Source organism: Ranitomeya variabilis, chromosome 2 (assembly GCF_051348905.1).
Source record: "Ranitomeya variabilis isolate aRanVar5 chromosome 2, aRanVar5.hap1, whole genome shotgun sequence".
In the NCBI taxonomy this organism is placed as follows: domain Eukaryota; kingdom Metazoa; phylum Chordata; class Amphibia; order Anura; family Dendrobatidae; genus Ranitomeya; species Ranitomeya variabilis.
The window spans coordinates 345,906,155-345,932,861 of NC_135233.1; the positions used below are offsets into that span (position 1 = coordinate 345,906,155).

The 26,707-nt window shown below is 44.2% G+C and overlaps 1 long non-coding RNA gene across 2 annotated transcripts in view; it reads right to left on the bottom strand.

The window, feature by feature from the left end:
- Positions 1-1,896: 1,896 nt before the first annotated feature.
- Positions 1,897-26,707, bottom strand: part of LOC143809399 (uncharacterized) — a 38,161-nt gene continuing 13,350 nt past the window's right edge. For both annotated transcript variants that reach the window (XR_013222264.1, XR_013222263.1), the window contains one exon: positions 1,897-3,535. This is a non-coding gene — a long non-coding RNA (uncharacterized LOC143809399). The remainder of the gene's footprint in view (positions 3,536-26,707) is intronic.

Here is a 26,707-nt window from a genome sequence, read left to right on the forward strand (position 1 = left end):
GTCCGGCTAGTATACAGCTTCGCACGGCAAATGCAGGAGGGTACGGCTGATGTACAGATGGGCACTGCAGGTGCGGCTGATGTACAGACTGGCACAGCAGGTGCAGGTGGGTCCAGTTGTAATACAGACTGATAAGGCAAGTGCTAGTAAGGAGGTTAGTGACAGACAGACACTAACCGTAACTTAGTGGACAGGGACCTGAGAATTAGCAATTGTGCTTAGGAACAGACTAACAACGTTGCACAGGCACCTCCATGCAGGTGACTTAAAAAATAAGTGTCTCCCAGCCATTGGCTGGGACACTTTAGGACGGCGTGAGCAGCCCCTTTAAGAAAGGAGGCGCTAGTGAGCGTGCCCTAAGCGCAGTTCCTGGGAATCTGCAAACCTTTTGTGCAGCCCGGGCAGCAGCCAACAAGGGAGGAGGAAGTGCGGGACGTCAGCCATGACGGTGAGTGAGTCGCCGTCCCTACTGGGCGAGAGGGGCAGCGTGCAGGGATACTGGCGCTATAGACATGTCCCAACAAGGCTGCGAGGTCAGCAAGAAGGTGGCGGAGTCATGTTTTGGGCCTCATCAACAGGAAAGAGCTGGTAGGCCCCTTTAGTATCCCTGAAAGTGAGAAAATTACCTAAGCAAAGTATATAGAGTTTCTGAATGCCCACATTCTTCCATGGTACAAAAAGAAGAACAGTGTCTGTAGCAAAATCATCTTCATGCTGATAATGCACCATCTCATACTGCAAAGAATACCTTGGAGTCATTGGCTGCTATGGACATAAATGGAGAGAAACTCATGATGTGGCCATCATCCTTCCCTGACCTCAACCCTAGTGAGAACCCTTGAAGTATCCTCAAGCAAAAGATCTGAGGGTGGGAGGCAGTTCACATGAACCCAGCAGCTTTGGAAGGCTATTCTGACATCCTGCAATGGAATTAAAGCAGAAGTTCAATGGATGCACGAATTGTGAAGGTGATGTCAAATAACGGGTAATATGTTTTGGCCAGTTCAAAAGCTTTTCCAATCAACAACATTTTATTTCAATAAATGTGACCTCTTCATGCTGCAAACGACCATTTCAGTTCTTTACAACCTATAAAATGTTTGGAAACTTATGTATAAAAATGTGGAACAGTGTAGTTTCAGGTTTTGAAAAAAATGCTATTATCATTGGGAGGTTTGTCCAATAACGGTTGATCATTTGAACATTATACTGACTCATTTGCATCAACCATTTTGAAAAAGCAGAGAAAAATAGCATATTCATAATAATTTGGAACACTGTTTAGAATGTCAGATATCGGCGTGTTCGTTTGGATGACGTTAATGTGTACAGGGGCCTTTAATTCCAATAACTCATTCCATTGTTTCTCATAAAGAGCTCCCTTATCCCTCTCCCACTTTGCTTTGACTAGCATTGGATATTGTGATGAACCCTCACCACCCCACCAAACTTCACCATTACGTCGGAGGGATCACGCGGTACGGTCTCCGCACTTGCACCAACGTGATGTTCCGCACCCCCTGGGGACGTGTAAGGTCAGCTTGGCACAGTTTTACACAGACACCCCCTATCCAGTCGGGCCCAGGAAGGCACGGGGAGTGAGAGGAGGTGGCCCACACAGTTGCTGACATGGCACCACACTTGCTCACAACCCTGACAGGCTAAGAGGCTCGTTTCACTAGCACCAGTGAAACAGAGCGCTGCCATTCCAGTAGGACTGATTCCAGTTCCTCATTAGATATCAGCCCGGTCCGTTAAAAGGATTATATCGGCCAGAAACCAGCCCTGGTAGCATGGAAAGTTAAGCAGAGAACACAGATGTGTGGATTCGTGGATCGAGATAAAAAAGCAACCCAAGGTTAAACTAAATTATATATTTAATCACCTTAAGGGCACACTACACAAAACACCATAAATACAATGGTTATACATATACATATGGTCAGATATACAAATACAAATAGTGGTAGTACAAAGTAGACAAAAGATAAGAGTCCGTTATGACTCAGATGAAAGGTCTGGCTTGTGGGGAAGGGGCTGCCACATGGGAGGCTGGTGGTCCCCTCTGTTCCTTGACTTCTCCCCACATGATATGTCCTCGTGACCTATCCTCCCAAAAAAAGGCCATGCTTTACAAGAGCATTTAACTCCTTGGGGTCACTCCCCCCTACCCCCTGGGCTGAACCTAAATTTCCTTCCTTTGCATCTAGCAGCTATAAACTCCAAAACCTAAGATGGGTCATAACTCCTTTAATGGATGGTCCTAGGGATGTGGTTTTGGCGCCATCGGATCCGGCCAAGCCCCTGCTAAGCGTTATGACCAAACGACTTGGTACTGGCTCCTACTAGCCATTCTTTATATCTCTCCACCTTAGGGCGCTAGAACGAATCGAGACCATGGAAGGTGTTCGGTCCATTCCAGAGAACTCGAAAATGTAATCAGTGTGTGGCTAGGACGTACAATAAGTCCATATTCTCCTTATGAAATCCTAACTGTCTGAACAAAGCAGTTACACTGCATGGGCTCCACAGGAGGTCTTCCTATAGGAGCTAGGATACTAGCTAGTGTGGGTAGACCACCTGCTAAGGCCGGGTTTACATTTGCGTTTCTGTGCGCAGCATATGATCCGCATGCGTCATGCGTATATATCTTTAACATGGTGTACGCAGGGGCATGCGTCATTTCACGGTGTGCGGCGGTGTCCAGAGAACGCAACATGTTGCATTTTTTGAGGCGCCAAATATTCCGCAATCATCCGCATGTGGTTGATTGCGTCCAAAAAAACGCATTACTGTCTATGGGAACGCATTGGAACACAAGGACATGCATACGCATGCTTTAGACTGCGCATGTCCCGAAAACAGTAGTCACCGCCTCCACCATGTGCATAAAAAACGCAAACGCATGCCAAAACGCATTTAAACGCATGCATACACAGCGTTTTTGTTTGCGTCATGCGCAAGATGAGGCGCAGGCGTAAGCATGCTTTGGCATGCGTTTTGGCATGCGTTTGCGTATGCAGATGATATGCTGCAGACACATACAGTACAGACCAAAAGTTTGGACACACCTCATTTAAAGATTTTTCTGTATTTTCATGACTATGAAAAGTGTACATTCACTCTGAAGGCATCAAAACTATGAATTAACACATGTGGAATTATATACTTAACAAAAAAAGTGTGAAGCAACTGAAATTATGTCTTATATTCTAGATTCTTTAAAGTAGCCACCTTTTGCTTTGATGACTGCTTTGCACACTCTTGGCATTCTCTTGATGAGCTTCAAGAGGTAGTCACCGGGAATGGTCTTCCAACAATCTTGAAGGAGTTCCCAGAGATGCTTAGCACTTGTTGGCCCTTTTGCCTTCACTCTGCGGTCCAGCTCACCCCAAACCATCTCGATTGGGTTCAGGTCTGGTGACTGTGGAGGCCAGGTCATCTGGTGCCAAGCCACCAGCCACCGCTTTGTACATTTTCCTGTTTAATTCTGGCGCATTGCTTTTTCCTGTGGAGTTTCCTAAAAAGACTGCACCTGATGAAAAAAAAAATCATATAGGGGCCACAGAACGGCGTCGCAAAAATGATATTAAAGCTGGAGTAAAAGAATAACCTTCTAAAATTATTTCTTCCAATCACCAATAGCGGAAGACGGCACCAGGTATCAATTTTGGTCCTAATTTTCAACAAAAGGTGCATATTGCCTGCACATAAGGAGACACGTAGATTCCTAGATTTACATCTGAAAACGACTATTTCAGGGAAAGCCCATGTCAAGCAGGCCAGTGCCTCTATAGCCACCGCAGCCTTAGCCATACTATTAGCCTAATATTCTACCTGCATTTTTAGAATATATACTGGGACCCCAGTATAAGGCCATAACTTCAGGATAACGTGTCGTCTGCAATGTTCACGATGTGTGATACAAATTATATTTCGCTGTGCACAGATGGTCATCATGGAAAACAGCTGCGATATTTAAAGGTCATATTTAAATGGCAATTAAACTGCATTAATATCTATCTAGAACAGTGTTCCCCAAGTCCGGTCCTCAAGAGCCACCAACAGGTCATGTTTTCAGGATTTCCTTAGTATTGTACAGGTGATTGAATGCTTGCCTGTGCAGGTGATGCAATTATCACCTGTGCAATACTAAGGAAATCCTGAAAACATGACCTGTTGGTGGCTCTTGAGGACCGGAGTTGGGGAACACTGATCTAGGGGATGGAGCCCATTTTAACATCATACAAGGCATATATAATTTAATTTAATATATGTAGAATTATCTACTTTTATTTAATATGCATATGACGATGCTTTGGTGCACCCTTGGTGCATTGCTGCACTGTAGGCCCTTGTGCTTGTATAATAAAGCCAGTCCCTTGTCTTAGTAAGGCCTCATTCAGACGTCCATACTCTTCACGGATAGCACTCGTACCTGTGATAGTCTATTCACACGTCTGATTTTTTCCTCGGACTGAGTGGCCTGTGGAAAACATCGGAGATATGTCGGATTTTGCTCCGACAGTAGGATCTAAATCAGCAATGCAAGTCAATGGGTCCCTGAAAAAACTGCACTTGGATGACAACTGACGGTCCAATTTTCCTGGACTTTCAGGATCTTTTTGTTTTTTTTTAATTTTTTTCCAGTACGGGAAAATCGGATGACACTCGTACCAAACTCTGATCAGAATAATTGGTCAGATTTTCTCGTAAGCGAAAAAAATCGGATGTCCAAATGATTTCTCTGAGCGATCGCTGTCGAAAATCCGTCAGCGTGTCTGTGCTTGCGAACTGACACTGGAGGTGCATATTCATGTGGCTGCAGACACCTTTTGGTCCCTGGTTTCTGCCTCCTATTGGCCACTGCTCAAGCTGCTTCAGTGAAGAGGAAGGGCGCTGAAGTGGGCAGACAGTGGGCACACGTCACAACACCCTCTTCCGGGTGAATCAAGTGAGGTGGCCACAGATAGGTGGAAAGCAAGCATCAGAATGCATCTACAGCTCCATTGCCTGGGGGCCGCAAGGACACTTGGGAGTGGTGTGCTGCTCCTCCTTATGCCATTTAATTGGCATTTTGGGGGTGACGGATTCCCTTTAGGAGGATGAATGACTAATCATCGCTCTGCAGAATGTGCTCTCTAGTCATAAGAAACAACATTCAAAGTAATACAATGTCACATCCTTCCCAGACAAACTAGTGCAATATGTATCAACCGGAAGTAAAACCAGACCAGACAATGTGACAGACGTCTACATCTCAGCTGGGGTTATAGAAAAGTCATAGGCCCCAAAACCAATTAAAGGGGCAGTGTACATAACCCTGGCACTGATCATAATGGTGGAATATGTTGCAGGTTTCACCATATGCATATCAGAACGGACACGGTGCAGATATAAATTGTGCGAATCTGGATGGAAAAATCAACAAAGAACTGCTACATGTGAAAAAAGCCCTACGGGAACGTCCCCGTGTTGCATTTCCGCAGCAGTGAAATCTGCAGAAGGAAATACCAACGCACAGATCACTGTGAAAATGATGTATTTAAGCTGCACGCCTTAAACTCTGCATTGCAAGGAGTGGAATACTCAGCAAAGATTAACATTTCGCGCCATTAACCCTTTAAAGATTCAATTAATTTTTATTTTTGCACTTTAGTTTTTCCCATCCTCTTCTTCAAAGAGCCAAAAGCTTTTTAATTCTTCTGTCGAGGACTTGTTGGTTGTTTTTTGTTTGGGGGGGGGTTTGTTGGACAAGTTGGACAGGTACTTAGAAATGGGGGAAAACATTTCCTAGTGCAGAGAAATGGTTAAAAAAAGGTTTTTTGGGGTCTTGTTTTTAAAGTATTCATTGTGCGGTGAAAATAGTCCGACAATATGATGGGCAGTACAACATAAACTTTTTATTAATTATTATTATGGCTTCAAAAAAACTCTGAGCTTTGTAAAAAAAAAAAAAAAAAACGGTTTGTGTGGCTATTTTCCAAGGCACATAACTTATTTCATTTTTTTTCTGTATGGAGTTTTTATTGATACAATTTTTGGTGCATATAAAGTTTTGATCGCTTCTTATTTCATGTCTTTGGGGAAATGTGGTGGCTGAAAAAACAACATTTCTGGCGTTCCATTTTACTCGAGTATAAGCCGAGATTTTCAGCCCTTTTTTTAGGCTGAAAGTGCCCCTCTCGGCTTATACTCGAGTCATTGTCCCTGGGGGGTCAGCGGGGGAGGGGGAGCAGCGGCTGTGACATACTCACCTGCTCCTGACGAGGTCCCTGCCTCTCCGGTCTCCGGGCGCTGACAGCTTCAACGCTGGAAGAAGCTGTCAGCGCCCGGAGACCGGAGATGCAGGGACCTCGCCAGGAGCAGGTGAGTATAATGGGGAGGGGGAGCACTGCGCGATAGTCACCTGTCCCTCGTTCCGGCGCCGCTCCGTCTTCCGCATCCTCTGCAGTGACGCTCAGGTCAGAGGGCGCGATTACGTAGTTAGTCCGGCGCCCTTTGCCTGAGCGTCAGTGCAGAGGACGCGGAAGATGGAGCAGTGCCGGAACGAGGACCGGTGAGTATTGCAAGTGTCGGGGGCCTGAGCGACGAGAGGTGAGTATGTGATTTTTTTTTAATTTTCTTTTTTTATCGCAGCAACAGCATATGGGGAAAATATTTCTATGGAGCATCTTATGTGGCCATAATCAACATTTGTGCAGCATTATATGGAGCATATTTTAATATGGAGCATCTTATGGGGCCCATCATGAACTGTATGGAGCATTATATGGGGCTCCTGATTCAATATGGATATTCAAAAACACTTAACCTACTGATGTCTCAATTAATTTTACTTTTATTGGTATCTATTTTTATTTTTGAAATTTACTGGTAGCTGCTGCATTTTCCACCCTAGGCTTATACTCGAGTCATTAAGTTTTCCCAGTTTTTTGTGGCAAAATTAGGGGGGTCGGCTTATACTCAAGTATATACGGTAATTATTTTTTTATTTTTATAGATTACACTTTTACAAACGTGGCGGTACCAAATATCCTTTTCGCAAAAAAATGTAATTATTGTTTTTTTCATTTGCAAAAGGGGAAGGGGATTCAAACTTTCAGAAAAAAAAAATATATGTACAGTACAGACCAAAAGTTTGGACACACCTTCTCATTTACAGATTTTTCTGTATTTTCATGACTATGAAAATTGTACATTCACACTGAAGGCATCAAAACTATTAAATAACACATGTGGAATTATATACTTAACAAAAAAGTGTGAAACAACTGAAATTATCTACTATATAATTGTCTAAGGATCACTTCCGTCTGTCTGTCTGTCTGTCACGGATATTCATTGGTCGCGGCCTCTGTCTGTCATGGAAATCCAAGTCACTGATTGGTCGTGGCAAAACGCCCACGACCATTGCCACGACCAATCAGCGACGGGCACAGTCCAGCGGCAACATGGCCGCTCCTTCCTCCCCGCAGTCAGTGCCCGCTCCATACTCCCCTCCAGTCAGTGCTCACACAGGGTTAATGCCAGCGTTAATGGATCGCGGTGTAACGCACTCCATTAAAGCAGCTATTAACCCTGTGTGACCAACTTTTGACTATTGATGCTGCCTATGCAGCATCAATAGTAAAAAGATCTGTTACAAATAATAATAATAAAAAAAAAGGTTATTCTCACCCTCCGAAGTGGCGCGGTGTCCTCGGCAGTGCAAGCGGCAGGTTCCAGTGCCAAGGATGCTATGCGAGAAGGACCTGCCATGATGCCACGGTCATGTGACCGCGACATCATCACAGGTCCTGCGCACCTGTGCGAGAAGGACCTGCCATGGCGCCACGGTCATGTGACCGCGACGTCATCACAGGGCCTGCGCGAGAAGGACCTGCCATGACGTCACGGTCATGTGACTGTGACATCATCACAGGTCCTGCGCGAGAAGGACCTGTCATGACGTCACGGTCATGTGACCGCGACGTCATCACAGGTCCTGCGCTCATACCAACCCTGGGACCGGAAGCTGCTGCGTGCACCGTACACAGACTCCAGGACTTCAACGGCATTTCGGAATGTGAGTATACGTTTATTTTTTATTTTACGTCACTGGGCAATATACTACGTTACTGGGCAATATACTACGTGGCTGGGCAATATACTACGTGGCTGGGCAATATACTACGTGGCTGGGCAATATACTACGTCGCTGAGCAATATACTACGTGGCTGGGCAATATACTACGTCGCTGGGCAATATACTACGTGGCTGGGCAATATATTACGTGACTGGGCAATATACTACGTGGCTGGGCAATATACTACGTGGCTGGGCAATATACTACGTGGCTGGACAATATACTATGTGGCTGGGCAATATACTACGTCGCTGGGCAATATATTACGTGACTGGGCAATATACTACGTGGCTGGGCAATAAACTACGTGGCTGGGCAATATACTACGTGGGCTGTGCAATACACTACGTGGACATGCATATTCTAGAATATCTGATGCCTTAGAATCGGGCCACCATCTAGTGTCTTATATTCTAGGTTCTTTAAAGTAGCCACGTTTGCTTTGATGACTGCTTTGCACACTCTTGGCATTCTCTTGATGAGCGTTAAGAGGTAGTCACCGGAAATGGTCTTCTAACAATCTTGAAGGAGTTCCCAGAGATGCTTAGCACTTGTTGGCCCTTTTGCCTTCACTCTGCGGTCCAGCTCATCCCAAACCATCTCAATGGGGTTCAGGTCTGGTGACTGTTGAGGCCAGGTCATCTGGCGTAGCACCCATCACTCTCCTTCTTGGTCAAATAGCCCTTACACAGCCTGGAGGTGTGTTTGGGGTCATTGTCCTGTTGAAAGATAAATGATGGTCCAACTAAACGCAAACCGGATGGAATAGCATGCCGCTGCAAGATGCTGTGGTAGCCATGCTGGTTTAGTATGCCTTCAGTTTTGAATAAATCCCCAACAGTGTCACCAGCAAAGCACCCCCACACCATCACACCTCCTCCTCCTTTATATATATAATTGTCTAAGGTCCACTTCCGTCTGTCTGTTTGTGTTTCTCTGTCACGGAAATAGCGCGTCACTGATTGGTTGCGCCCAGCCAGCCGCGACCAATCAGCGACAAGCACAGTCCGGCCGCGAATTGGCCCCTCCCTACTCCCCTCCAGTCAATGCCCACATAGCGTTTTAGCAGTCCGTTAAAAGGACTGCGTTACACCGTGGCATAACGCGGTGTAACGCAGTCCGTTAACGCTGCCATTACCCCTGTGTGACCAACTTTTTACTATTGTTGCTGCCTATGCAGCATCAATAGTAAAAACATAATGTTAAAAATAATAGAAAACAAAACATTATATTCTCACCTTCCGGAGTCCGCGGCAGCCTTTCACGCTCCTCGCGATGCTCCAGTCCCAAGAATGCAATGCGGCAATGACTCCAGATGATGTGGGCCGTGCTATATACTGCGTGGGCTGTGTTATATACTGAGTGGGCTGTGCTATATACTGCGTGGCTGTGCAATATACTACGTGGCTGTGCAATATACTACGTGGCTGTGCAATATACTACGTGGCTGTGTTATATAAAACGTAGCTGTGCTATATACTACATGGCTATTCTATATACTACGTGGCTGTGCTATATACTACGTGGCTGTGTTATATACTACGTAGCTGTGCTATACACTACGTGGCTGTGCTATATACTACGTGGGCTGTGCTACAGTTATATGAAAAAGTTTGGGCACTCCTATTAACTTTAAGCTTAATGTTTTTTAAAAATTGTTTTTTTTTTGCAACAGCTATTTCAGTTTCATATATCTAATAACTGTTGGACACAGTAATGTTTCTGCCTTGAAATGAGGTTTATTGTACTAACAGAAAATGTGCAATCTGCATTCAAACAAAATTTGACAGGTGCATAAGTATGGGCACCCTTTCATTTTCTTGTTTTAAATACTCCTACCTACTTTTTACTGACTTACTAAAGCACTTTTTTTGGTTTTGTACTTCATAGCCAGTTGTATGCAATCATGAGAAAAGCTACTTAAGGTGGCCACTTGCAAGTTGTTCTCCTGTTTGAATCTCCTCTGAAGAGTGGCATCATGGGCTCCTCAAAACAACTGTCAAATGATCTGAAAACAAAGATTATTCAACATAGTTGTTCAGGGGAAGGATACAAAAAGCTGTCTAAGAGATTTAACCTGTCAATTTCCACTGTGAGGAACATAGTAAGGAAATGGAAGATCACAGGTACAGTTCTTGTTAAGGCCAGAAGTGGCAGGCCAAGAAAAACATCAGAAAGGCAGAGAAGAAAAATGGTGAGATCAGTCAAGGACAATCCTTAGACCACCTCCAGAGAGCTGCAGCATCAACTTGCTGCAGATGGTGTCACTGTGAATCGGTCAACTATACAACGCACTTTGCACAAGGAGAAGCTGTATGGGAGAGTGATGCGAAAGAAGCCGTTTCTGCAAGCACGCCACAAACAGAGTCGGCTGAGGTATGCAAAAGCACGTTTGGAGAAGCCAATTTCTTTTTGGAAGAAGGTCCTGTGGACTGATGAAACCAAGATTGAGTTGTTTGGTCATACAAAAAGGCGTTATACATGGCGGCAAAATACACAGCATTCCAAGAAAAACGCTACCCACAGTAAAATTTGGTGGAGGTTCCATCATGCTTTGGGGCTGTGTGGCCAATGCGGCACCGGGAATCTTGTTAAAGTTGAGGGACGCATGGATTCCTCTCAGTATCAGCAGATTCTTGACAATAATGTTCATGAATCAGTGACAAAGTTGAAGTTACGCAGGGGATGGATCTTTCAGCAAGACAATGATCCAAAACACCGCTCCAAATCTACTCAGGCATTCAAGCAGAGGAACAATTACACTGTTCTGGAATGGCCATCTCCCCAGACCTGAATATCATTGAACATCTGTGGGATCATTTGAAGAGGGCTGTCCATGCTCGGCGACCATCAAACTTAACTGAACTGGAATTGTTTTGTAAAGAGGAATGGTCAAAAATACCTTCATCCAGGATCCAGGAACTCATTAAAAGCTACAGGAAGCGACTAGAGGCTGTTATTTTTCCAAAAGGAGGATCTACTAAATATTAATGTCACTTTTCTGGTGAGGTGCCCATACTTATGCACCTGTCAAATTTTGTTTGAATGCAGATTGCACATTTTCTGTTAGTACAATAAACCTCATTTCAAGGCAGAAACATTACTGTGTCCAACAGTTATCAGATATATGAAACTGAAATAGCTGTTGCAAAAAAATTTTTTTTAATAAAACATTAAGCTTAAGATTAATAGGGGTGCCCAAACTTTTTCATATAACTGTATATACTACGTGGGCTGTGCTATATACTACGTGGGCTGTGCTATATGCTAAGTGGGCTGTGAGACTCTTTCGCCCGGGTGCCTAAAAAACCCGGAACTGGCCCAGGCTTCACTGATTGGTCGCGCCCGGCCGGGCGCGACCAATCATCGACAGACACAATCCGGCCGCGAATTGGTGCGGGATTTGAACCACGCTTCGCTAATTGGTCACACCCAGCCGGCCGAATGCTGTGTATTCATTGCATTGTTCTGAAATCTTCATAAATAAACTACATACATATTCTAGAATACCCGATGTGTTAGAATCGGGCCACCATCTAGTGTGTGTGTGTGTGTGTGTGTGTGTGTAATTGTTGTTTTTTCATTTGCAAAAGGGGAAGGTGATTCAAACTTTCAGAAAAAAAAAATTATATATACAGTACAGGCCAAAAGTTTGGACACACCTTCTCATTTAAAGATTTTTCTGTATTTTCATGGCTATGAAATTTGTACATTCACACTGAAGGCATCAAAACTATGAATTAAAACATGTGGAATTATATAACAAAAAAGTGTGAAACAACTGAAAATATGTCTTATATTCTAGGTTCTTCAAAGTAACCACCTTTTGCTTTGATGACTGCTTTGCACACTCTTGGCATTCTCTTGATGAGCGTCAAGAGGTAGTCACCGGGAATGGTCTTCCAACAATCAATGGTTTTCACTTCACAGGTGTGCCCTGTCAGGTTTAATAAGTGGGATTTCTTATAAATGGGGTTGGGACCATCAGATGTGTTGTGCAGAAGTCTGGTGGATACACAGCTGATAGTCCTACTGAATAGACTGTTAGAATTTGAATTATGGCAAGAAAAAAGCAGCTAAGTAAAGAAAAACGAGTGGCCATCATTACTTTAAGAAATGAAGGTCAGTCAGTCCGAAAAATTGGGAAAACTTTGAAAGTGTCCCCAAGTGCAGTTGCAAAAACCATCAAGCGCTACAAAGAAACTGGCTCTCATGAGGACCGCTGTTGTGAATTCCGTTCTCGAACTCCCTCCTGTGGTCATGAATGGTACTTCGGTGAGTTCTGTCCATGGACTCCCTCTGGTGGCTGTGAGTGGAGCTGCTGGTTCTGAGATTCCTTCTCCAGCTGCCCTCGCTTAGGGCTAGGCTGGATTCTTTATTTAACTCCGCTCAGATCGTTATTCCTTGCCAGCTGTCAATGTTCTAGTACTGGTTCAGATCTCTCCTGGATCTTTCTGAGGACCTGTCTACTTCAGCACAAGCTAAGTTCCTGCTTGTTCAATTGTTACATATGTTTTTTCTTGCTAAGTCCTAGTCCAGCTTGCTATCATGAAACTACCTGACTAGCTGGAAGCTCTGGGGGTGCAGAGTGGCACCACCGCATCGTGAGTCGGTGCTGGGGTATTTTTTGCACACTCTGCGTGGTTTTTGTAGCTTTTTGTGTTGACTGCAAAGATCCCTTTCCTATCCTCAATCTGTTTAGTTAGTCTGGCCTCTCTTTGCTAAAACCTATTTCATCCTGTGTTAGTGATTTCCTCTTATCTCACAGTCAATACTTGTGGGGGGCTGCTTTTACCTTTGGGGAAATTTCTCTGAGGCAAGTGAGGCTTTGTTTCCTTTCTTTAGGGGTAGTTAGCTCTTAGGCTGTGAAGAGGCGTCTAGGCAGAGTCAGGCACGCTCCACGGCTATTTCTAGTTGTGTTGATAGGAGTAGGATTTGCGGTCAGCAGAGTTCCCATTTCCCCAGAGCTCGTCCTGATTCCGTGTTTAACTATCAGGTCATTCCTGGTGCACCTAACCACCAGGTCCATAACAGACCGCCCCAGGAAAGGAAGACCAAGAGTCACCTCTGCTTCTGAGGATAAGTTTATCCGAGTCACCAGCCTCAGAAATCGCAGGTTAACAGCAGCTCAGATTAGAGACCATGTCAATGCCACACAGAGTTCTAGCAGCAGACACATCTCTACAACTGTTAAGAGGAGACTTTGTGCAGCAGGCCTTCATGGTAAAATGGCTGCTAGGAAACCACTGCTAAGGACAGGCAACAAGCAGAAGAGACTTGTTTGGGCTAAAGAACACAAGGAATGGACAGTAGACCAGTGGAAATCTGTGCTTTGGTCTCATGACTCCAAATTTGAGATCTTTGATTCCAACCACCGTGTCTTTGTGCGACGCAGAAGAGGTGAACGGATGGACTCTACATGCCTGGTCCCCACCGTGAAGCATGGAGGAGGGGGTGTGATGGTGTGGGGGTGCTTTGCTGGTGACACTGTTGGGGATTTATTCAAAATTGAAGGCATACTGAACCAACATGGCTACCACAGCATCTTGCAGCGGCATGCTATTCCATCCGGTTTGCGTTTAGTTGGACCATCATTTATTTTTCAACAGGACAATAAGCCCAAACACACCTCCAGGCTGTGTAAGGGCTATTTGACCAAGAAGGAGAGTGATGGGGTGCTACGCCAGATGACCTGGCCTCCACAGTCACCAGACATGAACCCAATCGAGATGGTTTGGGGTGAGCTGGACCGCAGAGTGAAGGCAAAAAGGCCAACAAGTGCTAATCATCTCTGAGAACTCCTTCAAGATTGTTGGAAGACCATTCCCGGTGACTACCTCTTGAAGCTCATCAAGAGAATGCCAAGAGTGTGCAAAGCAGTCATCAAAGCAAAAAGGTGGCTACTTTGAAGAACCTAGAATATAAGACATATTTTCAGTTGTTTCACACTTTTTTGTTAAGTATATAATTCCACATGTGTTAATTCATAGCTTTGATGCCTTCAGTGAGAATGTACAATTTTCATAGTCATGAAAATACAGAAAAAATCTTTAAATGAGAAGGTGTGTCCAAACTTTTGGTCTGTACTGTGTGTGTGTGTGTGTGTTTGTATGTATATATATGTATACATACATACACACACACACACATACATACATATATATATACGTACACATACATATATAATAAATATATATATATATATATATAAAAATAGATCAATGACTACATTAGTCTGTGCTAAAAACTAAGGAAAATGTGAAATATGTGAAATAGGAAATAGCATACTGGCTTATGAACTTTATGAACAAACACATGAGATTTTTAGCACAAGATTTGCAAATATTGTGAGCCCATTCACCAAAACATCAAGGTAATCTCAGATCGAATGGGTAACTACACTGACTGGTGTGAACACTTACTTGTGGTATCTGAGCTGACTGCCTAATGTGAACACTTACCTATGGCTAATAACAGGATAAAGCCTACTTATATAGGAGGCTCAGAACCAACTGTGTTGAGATGTAATTAAAACCTGGAGAAGGGCGGGACGTTCAAGTCAGAAAATAGTATATAGTAAATAGATCAACTGACTGAACAATATATATATATGTATATAAGTTACAAATTATTTATATACATATATATATATTGTTCAGTCAGTTGATCTATTTACTATATACTATTTTCTGACTTGAACGTCCCGCCCTTCTCCAGGTTTTAATTACATCTCAACACAGTTGGTCCTTAGATGTGGGACCTTCAAGAGTTCAGATGGGAGCAGGGAATTTAGGATAAGAGAGTATATCTCATGCAACACTACTTTTGTGGTCTATTATGCGACCTGTCCCTGCTCCCTGATCTATGTCGGTCTCACATCTAGGGAACTCAAGGTTCGGACGCGCGAACATGTAAGGGATATTTTGGCAGGCAAAGAAGTAGAAGACCCATCGGTCTTAAAAACATTACCCAGGCACTTTCGGCTGTTTCACGGATCAGACCCTAGGGGCTTAAAAGTGAGAGGGATAGATTTAATACATGGAGGTGTCAGGGGTGGCAATCTGACCAAGTTACTCGCACAGTGCGAGTGCAAGTGGATTGTCACCCTTGACACCCTTGCCCCTAAGGGACTTAATGAGCAGCTCAGCTTCGCTCCTTTTCTGTGAGAGTCCCGTAGGTTCTCTGTTGTGTTCGTTACATTACTTGGCTCCAAAAGTATACTTCCATAATTTTCCGGCTTTGTTCTGACATGCAGCGATATAATAGGGATGTAATATGGAAAATATTCCATGACCTTTGACCTGGCTGTCCTCTCTTGGGTGACTCTTTCACCATTCGCTTTTAATATTTTTTTGTATTTACTGTCTTGTTGTGTGTTTTTCTTTTTAGTTTTTATTAGTCGTCCATGGCTACGCACTGGTGATGACGCCGCAGCAAAACCCGGTGAACGTTTCGGAACCTGAAGAGAAGGAGTGTCCTTTACATATTGCCTATATGTTGTCTACATATATATATTTTTTATACGTGGTCTACGTTTTTTCATGAGTTTGCACTTTATGTGGTTTTTATATGCTAACATTATTCTTTAGTGAATGTTTGTATGAGTTGGTAGTATGCTTATATGATTTGGTCTAGTTCAGGGGTTGGGGGTCATTAGTTATTCACTAAGTTTCACTTGACATCCCTGCGTCTTTCAAGAATGTGCAGGATCATATAGCAATTTTAACCTTGTTGGTTTATATCTTAGCACCGTGAGAGGACCCTTTGACATTGAATATGTACTTTGGGACTGTAAGCGACAACTAACACATAGTACAATTTATTCCCCAGTGTGTTGTGGGGTTTGTTTTATTACATATACACGGAATCACATATATGCTTCACACGCATGATATATGTTTTGTTCACATATTTATATGTATGTTATTGTTTCTTTTTGTATTTTGTCTTCTTATTATAGCGCTCCTTTTTTCTTCTTCTTTTTCTTTTTCTGTTATTGTTTCTATGTAACTGTACACACTTTAAACATATGAGGTGCGTTACTATTTTCTGCATCTTTTTAGCGTCCCGCTTTTTCACTCTATTGGGGACGTTTCTAATCTATCTAGCGTTCCAGTTTACGTATATTTCGGGACGCTGCGGCGTTCTGTTTTTTGAGCGATCTTAATTTTATCACTAAAAAAATGGCTGTAGCCAGGGCTTTTTATTGAGAATTGGTGGTGCGCATGCCCGGTGTCGTCCATTGTAGCCATCTTCTTGTGGACCTATCACTTACAAGTGGGGAGTGCTACACTTCTTGTGCTTGGAAGGTGGAGCTCCGCCTCTCATACACTCCCCACTGTGATGGCCCTATTGAACGATGCACTCTGGACGCTACTGCGCATGCGCCGGCGTCACCGATTCTACTTCCGGGTCTATGATATTTAAACACAATGAGACACACTATGGATACACCCTGTTGAAAAAGCCACGCGAAACGCGCGTCCGGGGGGACCGAGTGAGGTGGGGAGAACCTGATCCATAATGGGTAAGCAGCAATTATATGTGCTTATGAAGATATGACCTTTGCACTTTGGGCTACTTGTGCCATGTGAGTTAGACGTAGTGATTGTATTTGGTCGTACATTCTCTTTACTTTCTGAGCTGACGCTGCCACCCAAAAGGTGTATATGTGAACTCCCCCCCTGACTTGGTCATTGCCACATTTCCTCCTATGTGTCTTCTGCTCAGGGCCGGACTGGGACTAAAATTCAGCCCTGGCATTTGAAGTTACACAGGCCCACTTGTCACATGGTGACTGTATAATATCTTTGTACACTTGTAGGCAGGGCCGGTTTTAGGCAAAGTGGGGCCCTAGGCAAAGTTTAAAATGGGTCCCCAAATGCTAACATATTGCACATCACACAGAAGCCTTTCTGTTGTATTTACGTGCGCTGAGTTCAGGCCGCTAAACGAGTTTGATCGACAATACTGAAGTTGTTCAACGCTTGTTTCCCGGCCTCTTTCCACCAGCTGAGGAATAATGATGAGACAGAACGATCACTAATAGATCACCATACAGTATCATGTTTTCAGCAGCACATCTACAGTTTACACTGGCAATGTGCTGCTGACAACAAGGCTTTTTGTTCCAGCAAAAACAATCCGAATATGCAGCATTTTACTTGTTTAGTAAAATACACCCCATAGTCCTCCATATATTATAATGTGCTCCATAGTCCTCCATATAGTATAATACACTCCCTATAGTCCTCCATATATTAAAATACACTGCTCAGTCCTCCACATAGTATAATACACTCCTCATAGTCCTCCATATAGCATAATACAATCCTCATAGTCCTCCATATAGCATAATACAATCCTCATAGTGCTCCATATAGTATAATGCACCGCCACAGTCATCCATGTAGTACAATTCACTTCCTATAGTATAATGCACCCCATAGTTCTTCATATAGTATAACGTATTCCCCATAGTCCTCGATACAGTATAATGCAGCCCACATATAGTATAATGCAGCCACCCCAGAGTATAATGCAGCCACCCCAGAGTATAATGCAGCCACCCCAGAGTATAATGCAGCCACCCCACAGAGTATAATGCAGCCACCCCAGAGTATGTAACCCCCATAGAATATAATACAGCCCACCTCCCCATAATATATAATGTAGCCCCCCATAGAATATAATGGAGCCCCCCATAGTATATAACGCAGCCTCCCCCATAGAATATAATATACCCCCACAATAGTATATAACACAGCCACATAGTACATAACATGGCCTCCCCCATAGAATATAATATACTCCCCATAGTATATAGCAAAGCCCGCATATTATATAGCACAAACCGCATAGTATACAGCACAGCCTGCATACTATAGCACAGCTCGCGTAGTAGATAACACAGCCCACACAGCAGTATTCAGCACAGACCACACAGTAGTATACAGCACAGACCACGCAGTAGTATACAGCACAGCCCACGTAGAAGTATACAGCACAGTCCACACAGTAGTATACAGCACAGCCCACAGAGTAATATATACAGCACAGCCCACAAAGTAATATATACAGCACAGCCCACAGAGTAATATATACAGCACAGCCCACAGAGAACTATATACAGCACAGCCCACAGAGAACTATATACAGCACAGCCCACAGAGAACTATATAAAGCACAGCCCAGAGTACTATATACAGCACAGCCCAGAGTACTATATAAAGCACAGTCCAGAGAGTACTATATACAGCACAGCCCAGAGAGTACTATATACAGCACAGCCCAGAGAATACTATATACAGCACAGCCCACAGAGTACTATATACAGCACAGCCCACAGAGTACTATACACAGCACAGCCCACAGAGTACTATATACAGCACAGCCCACAGAGTACTATATACAGCACAGCCCACAGAGTACTACATACAGCACAGCCCACAGAGTACTATATACAGCACAGCCCACAGAGAACTATATGCAGCACACAGTAGTATAGAGCACAGCCCACAGAGAACTATATACAGCCCACAGTAGTATACAGCACAGAGCACAGCCCACAGAGAACTATATACAGCACAGAGCACAGCCCACAGAGAACTATATACAGCCCACAGTAGCATACAGCACAGAGCACAGCCCACAGATAACTATATACAGCCCACAGCAGTATACAGCACAGAGCACAGCCCACAGAGAACTATATACAGCCCACAGTAGTATACAGCACAGAGCACAGCCCACAGAGAGCTATATACAGCCCACAGTAGTATACAGCACAGAGCACAGCCCACAGAGAACTATATACAGCCCACAGCAGTATACAGCACAGAGCACAGCCCACAGAGAACTATATATAGCACAGAGCACACAGTAGTATACAGCACAGAGCACAGCCCACAGAGAACTATATACAGCCCACAGCAGTATACAGCACAGAGCACAGCCCACAGAGAACTATATACAGCCCACAGCAGTATACAGCACAGAGCACAGCCCACAGAGAACTATATATAGCACAGAGCACACAGTAGTATACAGCACAGAGCACAGCCCACAGAGAGCTATATACAGCCCACAGCAGTATACAGCACAGAGCACAGCCCACAGAGAACTATATACAGCCCACAGCAGTATACAGCACAGAGCACAGCCCACAGAGAGCTATATACAGCCCACAGTAGTATACAGCACAGAGCACAGCCCACAGAGAACTATATACAGCCCACAGCAGTATACAGCACAGAGCACAGCCCACAGAAAACTATATACAGCCCACAGTAGTATACAGCACAGAGCACAGCCCACAGAGAACTATATACAGCCCACAGCAGTATACAGCACAGAGCACAGCCCACAGAGAACTATATACAGCCCACAGCAGTATACAGCACAGAGCACAGCCCACAGAGGACTATATACAGCCCACAGTAGTATACAGCACAGAGCACAGCCCACAGAGAACTATATACAGCCCACAGTGGTATACAGCACAGAGCACAGCCCACAGAGAACTATATATAGCACAGAGCACACAGTAGTATACAGCACAGAGCACAGCCCACAGAGAACTATATACAGCCCACAGCAGTATACAGCACAGAGCACAGCCACAGAGTACTATATACAGCCCACAGCAGTATACAGCACAGAGCACAGCCCACAGAGAACTATATACAGCCCACAGCAGTATACAGCACAGAGCACAGCCCACAGAGAACTATATACAGCCCACAGCAGTATACAGCACAGAGCACAGCCCACAGAGAACTATATATAGCACAGAGCACACAGTAGTATACAGCACAGAGCACAGCGCACAGAGAACTATATACAGCCCACAGCAGTATACAGCACAGAGCACAGCCCACAGAGAACTATATACAGCCCACAGCAGTATACAGCACAGAGCACAGCCCACAGAGAACTATATATAGCACAGAGCACACAGTAGTATACAGCACAGAGCACAGCCCACAGAGAGCTATATACAGCCCACAGCAGTATACAGCACAGAGCACAGCCCACAGAGAACTATATACAGCCCACAGCAGTATACAGCACAGAGCACAGCCCACAGAGAGCTATATACAGCCCACAGTAGTATACAGCACAGAGCACAGCCCACAGAGAACTATATACAGCCCACAGCAGTATACAGCACAGAGCACAGCCCACAGAGAACTATATACAGCCCACAGTAGTATACAGCACAGAGCACAGCCCACAGAGAACTATATACAGCCCACAGCAGTATACAGCACAGAGCACAGCCCACAGAGAACTATATACAGCCCACAGCAGTATACAGCACAGAGCACAGCCCACAGAGGACTATATACAGCCCACAGTAGTATACAGCACAGAGCACAGCCCACAGAGAACTATATACAGCCCACAGTGGTATACAGCACAGAGCACAGCCCACAGAGAACTATATATAGCACAGAGCACACAGTAGTATACAGCACAGAGCACAGCCCACAGAGAACTATATACAGCCCACAGCAGTATACAGCACAGAGCACAGCCCACAGAGAACTATATACAGCCCACAGCAGTATACAGCACAGAGCACAGCCCACAGAGAACTATATACAGCCCACAGCAGTATACAGCACAGAGCACAGCCCACAGAGAACTATATACAGCCCACATCTCTTCTCTTCCTCCCCTCACCTCCTCCGAGAATGGCCCCACAGTCCAGAAAAAAAAAAAACTCTCCTCACCTCTCCTCGTGCCCAGCGTTGCTTCCTGGTTCCTGCTCCTGTCTCAGCAGCTGCAGTCTGCCCGGGACACAGCAGGTGCGCGATGATATGACATCATCGCGCACCCGCAGTGTCAGAGGCAGAGCGGGGAATGATGGGAGAGGAGCGTCTGTAGACGCTCTCTCCTCCATCATTGCATTCAACTGTACCGGCGTCTATACGCCGGTATAGTTGAATGTGACGGCGGGGGCGGCGGATTGAGCGGCCCACCACTGGCACCGGCCCTTCTGGCATTTGCCAGAAGTGCCCTATGGCCAGTCCGGCCCTGCTTCTGCTATATGGCGGTATTAACAATACACCCATGTTTTGTATTTTACATATTTGTATTTGTATTGATTACTTAATAAATCTTTTGTATATTGTTTTCTAAATATGTTGAAGTGGACTTTTTTCCTCCGTGTTTTTGTCTATGTATTGGTTTGGAGTAGTCCCAGAAGGGCACCCGAGGAGTGCCTAGAGAGAGTTGGTACTTACCACTCAGTTATACAGAGTATATTGGTGCTTCATGACTGTAATATTAATTATATAGGAAGCTCAGAACCAACTGTGTTGAGATGTAATTAAAACCTGGAGAAGGGCGGGACGTTCAAGTCAGAAAATAGTATATAGTAAATAGATCAACTGACTGAACAATATATATATATATGTATATAAATAATTTGTAACTTATATACATATATATATATTGTTCAGTCAGTTGATCTATTTACTATATACTATTTTCTGACTTGAACGTCCCGCCCTTCTCCAGGTTTTAATTACATCTCAACACAGTTGGTTCTGAGCTTCCTATATAAGTAGGCTTTATCCTGTTATTAGCCATAGGTAAGTGTTCACATTAGGCAGTCAGCTCAGATACCATAGGTAAGTGTTCACACCAGTCAGTGTAGTTACCCATTCGATCTGAGATTACCTTGACGTTTTGGTGAATGGGCTCACAATATTTGCAAATCTTGTGCTAAAAATCTCATGTGTTTGTTCATAAAGTTCATAAGCCAGTATGCTATTTCCTATTTCACATATTTCACATTTTCCTTAGTTTTTAGCACAGACTAATGTAACCATTGATCTATTTTTGTATTTGAATTTTTTTGGTTACAAATTATTTATATACATATATATATATATATTGTTCAGTCAGTTGATCTATTTACTATATATATATATATATATTTTTTTTTTATTTCCCCCCCCCAAACCTACTTTTAGGGTATGTGCACACGTTGCGGATTTGCTGCGGATCCGCAGTGTTTTTTGAGGTGCAGAAACGCTGCAGATCCGCAATTGATTTACAGTACAACGTAAATCAATGAGAAAAAAAAAATGCTGTGCACACTTTGCGGAAAATCCACTGCATAAACGCTGCGGTTTAAAAGAAGTAGCATGTCACTTCTTTTTTTGTGAATCTGCAGCGTTTTTGTACCCACTCCATTATAGAAAACCGCAGGGGTAAAAAACGCAGCAAATCCGCACAAAAAAACGCTGCGGAACTGCACAAAAAAAACGCAGGTGCGTTTTCTGCCAGGAGAGACACAATCCGCACCAGAAATTCCTAAGCCTAATCCGCAACGTGTGCACACATACCAGAAATCATGGTCTCATATGAAGCTCAGCCAGTGTCTTGGCCTTAGGCTATGTGCACACTTTGCGTGTGACCTCTGCGGGTTCTCCTGCAGCGGATTTGATAAATCTGCAGGGCAAAACCGCTGCGGTTATCCCTGCAGATTTATCGCGGTTTGTTCCGCGGTTTCCGCTGCGGGTTTCCGCCTATACTATTGATGCTGCATATGCAGCAATATGCAGCATCAATAGTAATGTTAAAAATAATAAAAATTGGTTATACTCACCCTCTGATATCCGGATCTCCTCGGCGCTGCACCCGGCGCTCCGGTTCCAAAGATGCTGTGCCGAGAAGGACCTTCGTGACGTCACGGTCATGTGACCGCGACGTCACCGTAGGTCCTGTTCGCACAGCAACTCTGACCGGCCAGCCGCGTGCAGCGCTGAGAGGTGAGTATATCATGATTTTTTATTTTTATTCTTTTTTTTTTACCCCAAATATGGTTCCCAGGGCCTGGAGGAGAGTCTCCTCTCCTCCACCCCGGGTACCACCCGCACATTAGCCGCTTACTTCCCGCAACGTGGGCACAGCCCCATGCGGGAAGTAAGCGGTTCAATGCATTCCTATGGGTGCAGAATCGCAGCGATTCTGCACAAAGAAGTGACATGCTGCGGGTTGTAAACCGCTGCGTTTCTGCGCGGTTTTTCCCGCAGCATGTGCACTGCGGTTTGCGGTTTCCATAGGGTTTACATGTAAATGGAAACGCTATGGAAACTGCTGCGGACCCGCAGCATCAAAATCGCGGCGGTTCCGCGGTAAAAACCGCAAAGTGTGAACATGGCCTTACTGGTGCACCAAGATGGCAGTAGGTCCATTAAAAAAATAAAAATAAATCAGCACTCGGACGCCATCTGTGTGCGGTTTTCATGGAACACTAGATAGAAGGGAAAGAAACGTTTTGTTTTATTTTGCTTGTCATCCGAGAAAAACCTGATGAAATTCTGACCAAACTCAGGTGAAACTTGTGACTTAAGGTCCTTACAAATGAGTAAGCCAGCTGTGTAAAGGAAAGGGATTTTCATACAAAAAAAAGCCTGCACACACCCATAAATATAATCAAAGAAATGGTAAAAATATATTTACTCTGAAAATGCAAGGTAAGTTTAAAAAAAAAAAGAAAACTTAGAAAAATAGCCCCCTAAATGGTCAGAGGGGTTCACCCATAGGTAGAACCTACTCCTAAAATACGGGATAAAAAGACCCTCAACTATAAACCTAATGCTAAGAAATTAAGCAGTAACCAAAAATAAAGAAAAAATAAATACACAACTACATAAATATTACATAAAGCAAAATAAACAGAATTACAAAATTAAATGCCAAAAATTAGTAAATGTAAATAATAAACCGATATTTCCGAGAGGGTGAGGAGGGTCAGGAAATGCAGGGAAAGAGACCACACAGGTTACCCTGCTCTCATGTCCAGCGTCATCAGGGGCGAGGCACCACTAATCCGGCCTTAGAGGTAGGGCAGTTGAGAGTCTTGTGCGTATTTTACGGGTAGGTTATACAGGTGATCCCCTCTATGACCATATAGGAGGTTATGTTTGTGTGGTTTTTAAAGTGTTTTTAATCCGAATCTTGCTTGCATTTTCTGATTACGTAAAACTGTCTTGTGGGTGCTTTGTATATTAATCACTTTCTTGTGTGTAGCAGGGCTCTGGAGTTGGTAAGCCAAACCTCCGACTCAGACTCCTCAATTACTATGACACCGACTCCACCAAAATGGGCTCCGACTCAGACTTCCAGGGCTGTGAAGTAGGTAAGCCAAACCTCCAACTTTTCAATTTCCATGAGACCGACTCCACGACACCGACTCCACAGCCCTGGTGTGTAGTAATTGTTTTGTGATTACATACTGCTGTCACTTGATGCAGGAGAGGGAGTTGCGCAGTCCTGGAAATGGCAGAGGACAGTGCTGGCTCAGTATTTTAATGCACTCACTGTACACGTATTACTGATGGATAACAGAGGGAGCAATACAAAAAAACAAACCGATGGCGTGGTCCTTTTAACTCAAAGACAGCTATGAATACAGACATACACAAAAGGCACCTTCATTAAGCCTCCAGCTGCCAAGGAAACCCATCGGCACCCATTGCCTATATACAGCTGATGCCTTGTGCAGATAGTGAGGGCATACATTTATTGCAATTTGCCACCAGTAACTAGAGGTAATGAGGAACCAGCCAAGAAAGGAGGATGGCCATTACTGGTTGTATTGGGCATTTGTGACTGTCATTGTTATGGGGAGAAACTTTGGCTGGCACAAGCTGTGAAAGGGAGCAACCGAGGGTGGCACACCTCAGAAACATATCGGTCAATGGAGGCCAACACAAAAACCCTTCATGGACGCACTGTGATCTATTTCTGACCATAATTGAATAGTGCGATGTAGTATTCATACTGTTTTAGATGAGGCCATAAGGACATAATAGTAGGAAGACTCGACTATTGACCATCACAGGAGGCTTCTGAAGATATCAGCTCTCTCTCTCGAGGATTGACCTTCTTCAAGAAGTACTGGGAAAACTACAACTCCCACTGTACCCTGTCAAGACTTCTAGAGCAACCGCTTGGGGACCAATGTGTTACTCAGGCAGCCCAGACACGGGGTCCATTCATGCAGAGCTGGGCATATATCTTGTGCATAGTCAGAAAGGTGGGATGCAACCCATACAGTGCCACTTGCAATTACAGTCCATGGCACCAGCTCAAGGGCATCCAATTAGAACTCTGCCCCAATTTGCCAATGTGAATACTTCCCACACTTTGAGCTCTAGTCATCCATAACCATGGGATCCCTTTTACAGACAACTACTAGCATTTATCTGAGGATGAGGCGGAGTTTGGGCACTTAAGGAAAGTCCCAGACGTCTGGGTTAATTTTATGAAACCACTAGACGGTATGAGAAAAACAAACACTGGTGATGGGGACTGGCTATAAAAGATCCATGTGGCTACCTGCAGAAGGCAGTCTAGCTCCAGAGAAGGTAAGAGATCAAGTCCTCTGTATGACTGTGTGTGCAAAATGGAGATGGTTATATACCCTTGGGGCTTATTCTGTGTGGTTTACTATAAAAGGTTCGGTGATTGCTTTTTAATCAGTGAAATTGGTTTTCACGTCTTGTTGTAAGGTTTGGTATCATCGTTGCCGATGTTGATGTACGACCATGGGTAATTACTGATAGTAGTGGCTCTGCTGGACCTGTGCTGCCGCGTAGTCGTCCTACCGGTCCTCCAGATTTTCCCACCTTACTATTGTTTGACTTCTCTTACTTGTATTCTGATATGATGGAATATTGAAGAAGACTGATCAATACTGTTGTAAGAAGCATGTATTTAAGAGTGGGTTAAAAATGGCACAAATTGTGATTTGATGCAACTTGCTAGGCACATGATGCCCCCAAGACTGGGTTCAGACCTTCTATTTTCCTGCAAATGTCCACTGCCTGAATAAAATGATTGTCTGAGTGTGGCATGGTGTGCGATTTATATACAAAAAAAAAATACCACTATTCCGTACCAAGCAATGGCGAAGAGAGTCAATCAGGTACAATTTGCATCAAAAAGGACAGTTTTTTGGGTCCATACTGAATCTTCATCATGGCACGTTTCTTCACATGCAGTATTATTTCCTATGTTGGCGAAGGGGGCTGGCTGAGTGGCCCTTTTCAATAGCAAAGCAACCCCTTTCTTCGTCTATGCATTTGCTGCCATAAATAGGGCTTTCTAATTAGCAAGTCCCTTGTTATCCTGTCCCCTTTACATACAACAGGGTGATAAAGCCAAACACTTGCTCACCGGTGCCCAAGACTGATGCATATATTAGGACAATTTTCCAAATTCAAGCATGTTATCACCCCTTTGAGAAAAAAAAAGAAGACTGTTTGCTGGTAAAGTTGCTTGCAGGCTGTAAATATAACTTTGCCATTACAAATCACCCAAACAAGTCTGCAGACGGGGTAAAAACAGGGCAACAGGAAAGACTTGGAAATGGCTACACTATTAATTGCCGTCTAGACAAAAGCAAAATTGTGAGCTGAGCAAACAAAACACACCTGTCCCCACACAGACAGCAGGTGACATGAGATTGCACCGAGGGTCGTCTCCCGGCTGCTGTTTACAACACGTCTTGGAGCCACGTTTGGAGTACCCGGTGGGTGCACTGAATATATCTC